General features: G+C 40.0%; 1 pseudogene across 1 annotated transcript; it reads left to right on the forward strand.

The window, feature by feature from the left end:
• The first annotated feature begins 5,945 nt into the window (after nt 1-5,945).
• LOC308495362 (transcription factor SPT20 homolog) lies at nt 5,946-8,586 on the forward strand (annotated as a pseudogene). The gene is made up of 3 exons: nt 5,946-6,129; nt 6,193-7,417; nt 7,665-8,586. The product of its transcript is annotated as a transcription factor SPT20 homolog (transcript).
• Nucleotides 8,587-10,944: the final 2,358 nt, after the last annotated feature.

Genomic DNA, 10,944 nt, shown 5'->3' on the forward strand with positions numbered 1-10,944 from the left:
GTTTTCTTCAAGGAGTTTTATGGTTTTGGGTCATACATTTATAAGCTTCCTGACTCTTGACACTTGATGATGCCGTCGACAGTTGTAACGTACCTTGTCTATTCTCCCAGAGTGTTCCTCTACCACTGGAATCATCACCCTCTCTTTAATGGCATTTTCTTATTTATTTACTTGCCTGACTCCTCACTAAATGGTATCCAGGTTTTGCTCACTCTGAATCTTTGGTGCAGAGCTTACCCAGTATGCACGGCTGAAAGTACCCTCTGGGAAACCAATCAGATGTGAAAGGAAAGTGCACTGGGCATTCCCACCATGTTTCCCCGAAAATAAGACCTAGCCAGACCATCAGCTCTAATGCGTCTTTTGGAGCAAAAATTAATAAATGAACCAGTATTATATTATATTATATTATATTATTATATTATATTATATTATATTATATTATATTATATTATATTATATTATATTATATTATATTACATTATATTAGACCCGGTCTTATTTTAATATATATTTTAATATAAGACCGGGTCTCATATTAATTTTTGCTCCAAAGATGCATTAGAGTTGATGGTCCGGCTAGGTCTTATTTGCAGGGAAACACGGTAGTTCTTTGGTCCCACCAACCAGATGGAGTGTGGAGAACCTGGCAGTGGCATTCTTGCAGACGTCCTCCCCACCCCCAATACAAACACAAGCCCAGAGAAATAGAGGATTCCACCCATAATGATTACCAGCTAAGCTAGATTAAAATCATGGTACTCAGCTTTCAGTATAATCTAGTTGTTGCCACAGAAAGCTTTTGGGAGGGATTTTCTTTCTTGGTAACTAATTGAAGAGTTAGGGACAAAAATAGACTCTAGAGAGAGAAGTGAAACTGTTCCAGAGGGCTGTTCTGAGAATTGGACCGGTCATTGCAGGATGGGCATCAATTGTAAACAACTTAACTTCAAACACACAATTTTAAAGGAAGATGTTTGTGGTTAAGTAGAGATTAAACCACAGAATTGTGATAGAGTGCCAGTGTTCAGGTATTGATAAAATATTAAATGCCTCCTTTCCCTTGCTCACTCTTTCATGCACCCCTTTCTCCTTCTCTATTAAGGCAGTTTTCAGCATATGAGCATCAACAGAATTACAGATACCACTGTAAAAACCAAGAAAAAATATTGAGCACTTTTTAGTGTTGCTAGTATGAAAACACAAAAATATACTGAATAGTCGCCAGTGCTGGGGTTATGTGGGCCAGCTCACTTCAGGCAAGCTAACTTTGTCATTCTTCCCACATGAGCCAGTTTTGAAGGGCTGTATCAATTTGTTCTCCGTATCTATGAGTCTGTTTCTGTTTTGTTTGTTTGTTTATGTTGTCCTTTAGATTCCACATGTAAGTGAGATCATTTGGTATTTGTCTTTCTCTGTCTAGCTTATTTCACTTAGCATAATACCCTCCATTTCCATCCATGTCACAAATGGTAAGATTTCATTCTTTTTCATGGCCAAGTAATATTCCATTGGATATATGTTCCACCTCTTCTTTATCCAATGTTATTTACTTAAGTGGGCCTATGTCACTGTCACTTTGGAATAAAAAAGCTGGTTTGATGTCTCAGAATAGACCATTACCAAAAAAATTTTTGCCAGAGAAGAAACTCCTTTGTAGTTTGGACTCTGGAATGCCTGAGTTCGGCAGGCACCCACCCTATCTCATCCACCTCCCAGATGTTCTAATATTAATTTCTAAACTGAAGGTTGAATGAAACTATTTTTGTTTGGGAAATTTCTTGAGATTTCCTATGATGACCACAGACACTGTATAGTGGGGTAGAGCCCTACGTCTGGGCTTTGCTCTCCTAGAAGGGAAGTGTACTAACATTTGTTAAGTGTTTGCTGTGAATCAGGTCCCGAGCTAGGAACTTCACATGTGCTCTTTCCTTCAACCCTTGAACTAACCCAACGAAATTGGCATTCACGGCCCCACTTTCCAAAAAAGGCGATCAAGGCTCAAGAAGAGTAAAAACTTGCCCAAGGTCACAGGCCATCATTGATAGAACAAGTATGCAAACCCAGTTCTGTCTCACTCTAAAGTGCATGCCCTGGCTTACTGCTCTACCACGCTGGTCTCCTAGTTATTGCACGAGTGAGAGAACCACATCTAATCAATATTCTGGAAGATTATCAATTCACACAGCAATTGTTTTAGGATGGTTTTTACATTTGCAATGCAGTTGCGACTGTTGATTTCCCATTAATCAGAAGTGAGTGTCATGTTGTACTACTTTAATCATCACAATGCTTGAAATAAATACTGCATAATTTCAACATCTTCCCTCATATCTCAAAACAGAGAGACAATGATGTGCTAATGGAGTATATTACACTGAAGGCCCATTTAGCCTTTTACCAAATTTGTTGAATTATAAGTCAAACACTGAATAAAGGGACTTATTAGGTAAACACAGTTAAAATGCATGACTTTCCTGAAAGACTGCTGATGGTAGATATTCATAAGAATGTGTGCAGGTGCTGTTAATGTCTAATTTATCATCTGTAGAGTTTGTGCCTCCAAATAACATTTTGGGGGTCTCTAATTGGGAAGTATTCCAGGATGAGTACTGGGGGTGGGAGGGATATTCCAAACCTATACCTGTTCAGATAAATGGAGATATCATTAGCAACAAGAAGTGATCATGCTTCTCCCGTTTTTCATAAATTACACTAAATAACCATAATGCTGCAATTTAGTGGTCCAAAGTTCATTCTATTCAGCAGTCCATCCATAGTCAACAGTTTAAAGAAAAGGGACCTGCTGAGAAAATAGTAGTCTAATCAGATGCCATAAAATCGAGCTGATGAGATGAGTCTCATTTCTTTTTTTGTAAGGGGATTTTAATGAAGCAATGCTCAGAGGGGATTCATAACTTTGGGTCCCCTATTTCATTATTCAGGTCAGCTGCACCAAGTTCCAAATTAAGCTAAGGAACCTAATCCCACAGGCTATTTGTAGACATGCTGGGTTGTGTAGGTGATTTATTAAATCCCAAATTCCTAGCTGCTAAATTGTATACATGATCTTGGTTCCTATAAGGATTATGAGAAAGCTTTGGGGGGAAAAAGGCAAATCAAAGGGAACAGTAATCAAATTAGAAGTACGGAAGGATAGTGCCTCAAAAACAAATTCAGCAGATGCTGAAAGTGGAAGACAAGAGGGTTTCACTTGTGTGCAGCACCATAGCAGAGCACAATAAGGTAAATGCCTCCAAGGCTCAGATGGGCAAACACAGGCAGGTTCAAGAGGGAAGTTTCCATGACCCATCTGGCATACCTTCCTTTCTGGAAACAGCCTGAGGAGGAAGGGAGGAGACAGGGTGACCATCTACCTAGCACCTGCTAGTCAGGCCCGGGGGCCTTGAGAAATCATCCACCTGTCAATATATCAGTATCTCCTCCCAGGGAGGTAAAAACCGCCCAACTGGTAGTTTCTAAATTTATTCTATGAATGCTTTCCCACTGGAATATAATTTCTCATGGGAAGGATATTTAAAGCAAGTCCAATATGGTTAAGTAGGAAATGGATATATTTCCTCTTGCCAGCACTGAATAGATTGGGGATATATTTTTAATGCCCCAACTTCAGCACTGGAAGCCAGACAACGGAATCAGTCAGCAGCTCCTGGGGAGCAGGGTGCCTTCCTGCTACAGATCTTGGCTGCTGCCTCCACAGCTCCCTGTCCACCCCCTACCCCCGCCCCCGGCTTGCGTCCTACTACCTTACAGGAGAAACTGAGGCCCTGGAGAGAAAGGAGTAAAAGCTGTTGTCAAGATTAAATGAGACAATGCATGCAAAGTTTTTAGCAAGGTGCTTGGTGTATAATAAGCACTCAATAAATGACAGCCACTGTTATTATTACTATTACTGTTCCTATCACCATTGTTATCATAGGAGAAAGTATATCACTTTTTATGTTCCTTTTAATATTTATTTTTATTTTATTGTGGCAAAACACTTAACATGAAATCTACCTTTTAACAAATTTTAAGTGTGTCATATATAATTGTTGACTATGGGTTTAATGATGTATAGCAAATCTCTAGAATTTATTCATCTTTCTTGACTGAAACTTTATGCCTGTTGATTAGTAACTCCCCATTTGTGCCTCCCCTGAGTCCCTGGAAAACACAATTTTGATTCTATAAATTTGATAAATACCTCATTTAAGTGCAATTATACAGTACTTGTCTTTCTGTGACTGACTCATTTCACTTAGTATAATGTCCTCAACGTTCATCCATGTTGTTGAATGTTGCAGAATTTTTTTTCTTTTTCTAAAATAGCTGAATAGTATTCCACTCTATGTATATACCACACTTTCTTAATCCATTCATTTCTCAATGAACACTTAGGTTGTTTCCATATCGTGTTTATTGTGAACAGTGCTGCAATGAATATAGAAGTGCTAATATCTCTTCAAGCTACTGATTTCAATTCTTTTGGATAAATACTCAGAAGTGGAATTGCTGAATCATATGATAGTTCTAGTTTTAATTTCTTGAGAAACCTCCATACTGCAGCAGCTGCATTTTTTTGCATTCCCACCAACAGCATACAAGGGTTCCAGTTTCTCCACATTCTTGCCAACACTTGTTATCTTTTTTTTTTTTCCATAAGAGCCATCTTGACAGGTGTGAGGTGATATCTCATTGTGGAGTTGATCTTTATTCCCCTGATGTTTAGTGACGTTCAGAACTTTTCATATACTTGTTGGCTATTTGTATGTTTTTTTTTTTTTATTATTTGTATGTTCTTCTATAGAGGAATATCTACTCAAATCCTTAGTCCATTTTTAATTGGGTTATTTATTTGTTTTACTATTGATTTGTAGCAGTTTCTTGTATATTTTGGAAATTAACCCTGTATCAGATATATGGTTAGGAAATATTTTTCCAACCACATAAGTTGCTTTTTCACTGATGATTGTTTCTTTTGCTGTGCAAAATCTTTTTAGTTTGATGCAATCCCACTTGTTTATTTTTTAGTTTGTTGTCTGTGCTTTTGTTGTCATATCCATTAAATCACTGGAAAAACCAATGTCATGAAGATTTTCCCATATGTTTTCTTCAAGGAGTTTTACAGTTTCGAGTCTTACATTTAAGTTTTTAATCCATTATCCTTTCCCCATTGTTTACTGTTAGCAACCTTGCCAAAGATCAGATGGCCATTTATTCCTGGAATTATTTCTGGGCTTTCTATTCTTTCCAAGTGGTCTATCTCTCTGTCTTTATGCCAGATACATACTGTTTTGATTAATGCCAGATACATACTGTTTTGATTATTGGGGTTTTGTAATATATTTTGAAATCACAAGTGTGATGCCTCCATCTTTGTTCTAATTTCTCAAGATTGATAATGGGTATTCATGTTTTTTCTGGTTCCATATGAATTTTAGAATTGTTTTTCTTATTTCCATAAAAAAAGTAATTTTGGAATTTTGATGGAGATTGCACTGAAACTGTAGATCACTTTGGTAGTATGGACATTTTAACAATATTAATTCTTCCAATCCATGAACATGAGATGTCTTTCCATTTGCTTGCATCTTAATTTCTTTCATCAATGTATTACAGTTTTCAGTATACAAGTTTTTCACCTCCTTAGTTAAGTTTATTCCTAAGTATTTTATTCTTTTTGGTGCTATTGTAAATGGGATTGTTTGGTTAAGTCATTTGCTTACCAAACACAATCACGAGAAATCAATAGAGGTGAGACACAACCTGCGGTGCAGGGTCGATTCCTGCACGTAGTGTTCTGGCGGAGCCTATGGTACCATCATGAGGCCCAGCCTGGTGTCATCCCACACAACACTATAAAATTGATATAAAGACATGATTTTCACCCCACTTTATGAACCCACTTAAGTTTTTTCCTTGGACCCCTATTTTATACCACAATGCAACGAGCTTTAGGACTAGCTTTGGACCATGCAGACTATGTCATGGAAAGTGTCCGAGACCTCCTAAATAGAAATACCTATCTAAAGGAAGCAAATCTGTATTTTATAAACTTAATGACTTATGTATTGAAGAATGTGAAAAGGAGCTTGAGGTTAAGGCAAAAAAATTAGTGGAATTCCAGTAGTATCTAACCCTTGAAATCTTTACATTAGGAGAAAAATGAATAAACCTTACAAAATTAAGAAGAAATGTGAACTTGTTAGAGATGCTTGTTATGCAAGAGACATTGTCATGGTTAGTGGTCAAACTATACCCTGGAAGTGAGGGATGTTCTTTGATGCTGAGGGGGAAAAATTGATGAAAAGGAATTGTTCAAATACTTGGATGCAGAAGAATTACCTCTTACCTTGGTTGATCTCCTAGAAAATCTCAGGTTACTATTTTTCACTGTGGATGTGTCATAGCAGAAATACATGACTATAGGGAGTCCAGTAACATGAAATCTCCAGGTTACCAAAGTAGGTACATTCTCTTACGTCCAACAATGCAGACTTTGATCTGTGATATACATTCAATAACAAGTGATAACCATAAATGGACCCAGGAAGGCAAACTTTTGCTTATGAGCCAACTGATCCCAGCTACTGCCGAACTACTGTGTCTCGATCCTTCCATAGCCATAACAGGCACTGCAAACAGACTGCTCTCTTACAAGCAAAAGATGAACACACACTCAGTGAAATGGTGTTTCCAGAGGTATTCCAGGTCCTCTATGAATCGACACAGGATCTGTCTCATTGTCCAACTCTTCCTCAGCTAAAATTACTTGATTTCTTACAAAATAGAAAGGAGAGAAAAGCAGGTCAGCATTATGACCTCAAAATGTCTAAAGCAGGAAATTGTGTAAATATGTGGAAAGAGTCCTGGTAATTTGGCCGTACCTTCTGAAATAGGTGTGGAAACGTATGCTAAAGCAGAAGTCTATCACATTTGATTGACTTACAACCAACAGTCTGGCCAGCCCATGATGTAAAAGATGATTATGTATTTGAATGTGAACCTGGCAATCAACATCAGAAAACAGAGCTGACCATTTTGCAGTCACATGGGGATCCACTTTACTATGGTAAAATTCAGCCATGTAATGAAGATGAAGAAAGTAACAACCTGTTACAAGATGTCTGCATCCCAGTCCTCTACAGCTGATCATTCAAGTTGGTTCATTATTGGATCAAAGACTGATGCTGAGAAGGTAGTCAATCAGTATCAGGAATTGGTCCAGAATGAAGTCAAATGCCCAGTCAAGATGTCACACAGCTCCAGAGATTCAGGCAGCTTGAGTCAGTGCTCTCCAAAGAAAGGAACAGCCTGAGACCGTGTCAGTTCAGCCTACCCTACTGGGGAAGGGAGTAAAACATCATCCCCCGCCCATCAAACTTCCCTCAATTTTAGGAAATAGTTCCTCAGATACCATATTTCCCCGAAAATAAGATCTAGCCAGACCATCAACTCTAATGCATCTTTTGGAGCAAAAATTAATAAAAGACCGGTCTTATTTTACTATAAAACTGGGTCTATATAATATAAGCCTGGGTCTTATTTTACTATAAGACCGGGTCTTCTATAATATAATACCAGGTCTTATATTAATTTTTGCTCCAAAAGATGCATTGGAGCTGATGGTCCAGCTCGGTCTTATTTTTGGGGAAACACAGTAACTATTTTATGACACAACAGGCCAGCAGCTTTCTTAAATCTCCAACTCCTCCTCCTGCTTCTAAGCTACCAAGTCTTTCCCGGAAGTCATCTGTGGATCTCAGTCAAGTTAGCCTGCTTTGGCCGGCTGCCCTGTTGTTACATCACAAAGAACCACAGCCACCCAGGTCATGGCACACTCGACTAGACTTAACTTCATCAGTATAGTGGGCTGTGTCTATGGAGCTCAGGCTTTGATGAGTGAGTGGTTCAAATGCTATGCTGGGCTGTAACACTGGTGCCATAACCCCTGCAGGAATAAACCTGAGAGGCTTTCTCCCCTCAGGAGGTCTGCTAGCAAATGCATTGCCTGGTGCAAGGCAGGCAGCTTCTCAAGCAGGTGTTCCATTTGCTTTCAAAAACACTTCAAGTCTCAGGCCCTTAAATCCACTCCAGCTTCCAGGTGGTTCACTGATTTTCTACACTCTGCAGCCGCAACTGCGGCAGCTCTCTCAGTTGATACCCCAGAAACCTCAGCAACCCACACAACTTCTAGTCCTTAACAGCCAAGGGAGCAGGGTTCTAAACAAGGTTCAACCAGTTATGACCAGACCATGTCTGCTCAGCATGCTGCTCTTATTAATCTTGCTGGAGTGGGAAGTTGTACGCAGTCACAGGCAGCTGTGTTGTCTCTGTGTGGCTCTGCCAAGCACAGACCTGAGCAAAGCCTTCCTCAGCAGACATTCCAGCTCGCCTCTGCCTTTTCATCATCAGCAACAACAGATGCGATTGCGATTGTGATTCTTGCAGCATCAAATGGCTATGACAGTGGCAGCCGCACAAACTGCTCAGATACATTGTCGTGGTCATCATCATAAGCACACAGGCAGCCAGCCAGAAAGTCAAATGAAGAGAGGCCCACCCGCCACTCCAAAATTCTGAGGCTTGCATTCTTTTTTTTCTTCTTTTTAAAAACATAAGGGCACTGAATCAAAAGGATTCCAACTTTCTAATTCATTTTTGTGTTTTAAAAATGTGTCAGGGGCAGCTGGATGACTCAGTTGGTTAGAGTGCGAACTCTGAACAACTGGGTTGCCGGTTCGATTCCCACATGGGCCAGTGAGCTGCGCCCTCCATAACTAGACTGAAGAACGACTTGAAGCTGATGGGCCCTGGAGAAACACACTGTTCCCCAATATTCCCCAATAAAATTTTTTTAAAAATGTGTCAGTATTTTATATTGCTAGACATACAAACTTTATACAGAAGCACAACTATGAATGTTAAATAAAAATGGGAATGGTTTAACGAACCATTAGGGTTGGTTTGCTTGCTTAAGTCATTGCTTTTTCAAAATGGTTTCACTGTATATAACACATATGAAAGTTGCCTAAGAAATACTAGAGACATCTTTCAGAAGGATGTAGTTTGATATTTCTTAGGATAAAAGGTTTGTTCACAGTGCAACAAAAACAGTTTTTACAAATGTTTCAAAAAGAAAAGAATCCACTGACGGTGCTACTGGGTCTTACCTCTCCACTCAAAGGAGGAGGCAAAAGCATGGAAAGAAACCATGAAACCACTTTCACCCTCACACTGCCCCATCTGAGGGTGAAGTTTAACACAGGTCACACGTGATTTCCCAAGACCATGGGAGTGAAAAACAGGTAATCTATATTGCCTTCACTGGTGAATTGCTATGGCCGTTCATCCTTTTGGTATCTTTTCTTGAGCCCCTACTATATTCAAGGGGATATAGAGTGGTCCCTGCTCTCACAGGGCTTACATGCTACAGATCAGGCCAGTGGTGCTGGTGTGATGTTTTTGAACCATTTTTGCACAGTGGCTCATCTATGTTTTAAAGGTGAGATAGTTAAATTAAAAATGGGGGTAGACTGGAAGTGTATGCTAGACAGAGAAAGAGAACAGCAAATATAAAGGCTTGGAGACAAGAACAAGTTTGGAGTGTATGGATGACAGAGGAAAGACCAGTGGGATAGGAAACTAGTGAGTGAGGGAGAGATTGGTGGCAGACAAGGCTGGAAGGGTTTCTGGCTTGTGCACCTGAATACATGGTGGTGCCATGCACTGGGACGGGAACTATGGGAGGAAGAGGTCATTATAAATTGCCACAGCTCGCTCCTCACTGCACAATTTTGCCACATGACCATCCCAGGCTTGTGGTCACTAAGGCCATTCCCAACTTACTAATAGAGAAGTTTTCAACGTCTATTTATGAAACAACTATTTAAAACCCAGAGTTGTCCCATAAAGTAATGTTATATGTAGCCAGCAGATGGACCGTTGTATTGGGAATATCAATTTCTTGAACTCCAGCATGTAGCTGGAGTAAACCCAGACAAAATGCCATCTTTGGAGGGGCCCTGTCAATGTCAAGGCCTTGGCGTAGCTACTGATTATCATCTGAATGCTGCCTGTAGCTCAGTTACTTCTCACTGAATATTGATGTGCCCTTCACATCTTCCAGCCCCTTTCTAGTTGGGCAGAACCGAACCACGTGATTAGTTCAGGCCAACGGACCATGAGCAGAAGTGATACGAGTCAGTTCTAGACCACAGCATTTAATGGCTGGTATGGGACTCTCTTTCAAGATGGCAATCAAAGAGGCTACATGTTCCAGATGATGTAGCTACAAGATGGAAGAGCCTCTGTCAGTCTAGGCCTCTGAGTGACTACGTGGTACAACGCCACACTGGCCGATGTAAGACAGGTATTACGTTGAGGAAAGTAGAAACACGTGTTACTGAAATGGTGGGTAGTTACCAAAATGTAAGTTAACCTACCTTGACTGATACAGTGTTGGTCTGCCCGTTGGCCCTCTCAGTACATTGGGCAGTCACATGTATCATGCCTCATTTAGAGGAGGGGTCAAATTGGCCATGAATAATCCACCATTTCAGATATCTAGCTAAGCTTGTCCTTCTACTCTCTCAACATGCTAACGTTTACTCTCATTTCCTCCATTCCTTAGATACACGTCCTGGCTTTCAATCACTGCTTCCCACTGCCCCCCATGATATATTGGCATGCCCATCTCTGGCTTATTGACTTTGACTTCCCACTTGCTTCTCCTCTCTCTACACTCTCTTGATTTGGGCATCTTTGCAGCAATGAGGTTGGACAATTAAGTTCGCGAACTCACCCTAGAAAAAGTGCTACATCCCTCATTGCTGAATATCACTATGGTCACCTCTGAAGTACTCCCCTTGGGAAGCTATGTACCGATGCCAGCACCTAGTCCACATTTCAAAGCAATTTTGGAACTCTTTTTCTGCAATG

Source organism: Rhinolophus hipposideros, assembly GCF_964194185.1.
Source record: "Rhinolophus hipposideros genome assembly, chromosome: X".
NCBI classification, from domain to species: Eukaryota; Metazoa; Chordata; class Mammalia; order Chiroptera; family Rhinolophidae; genus Rhinolophus; species Rhinolophus hipposideros.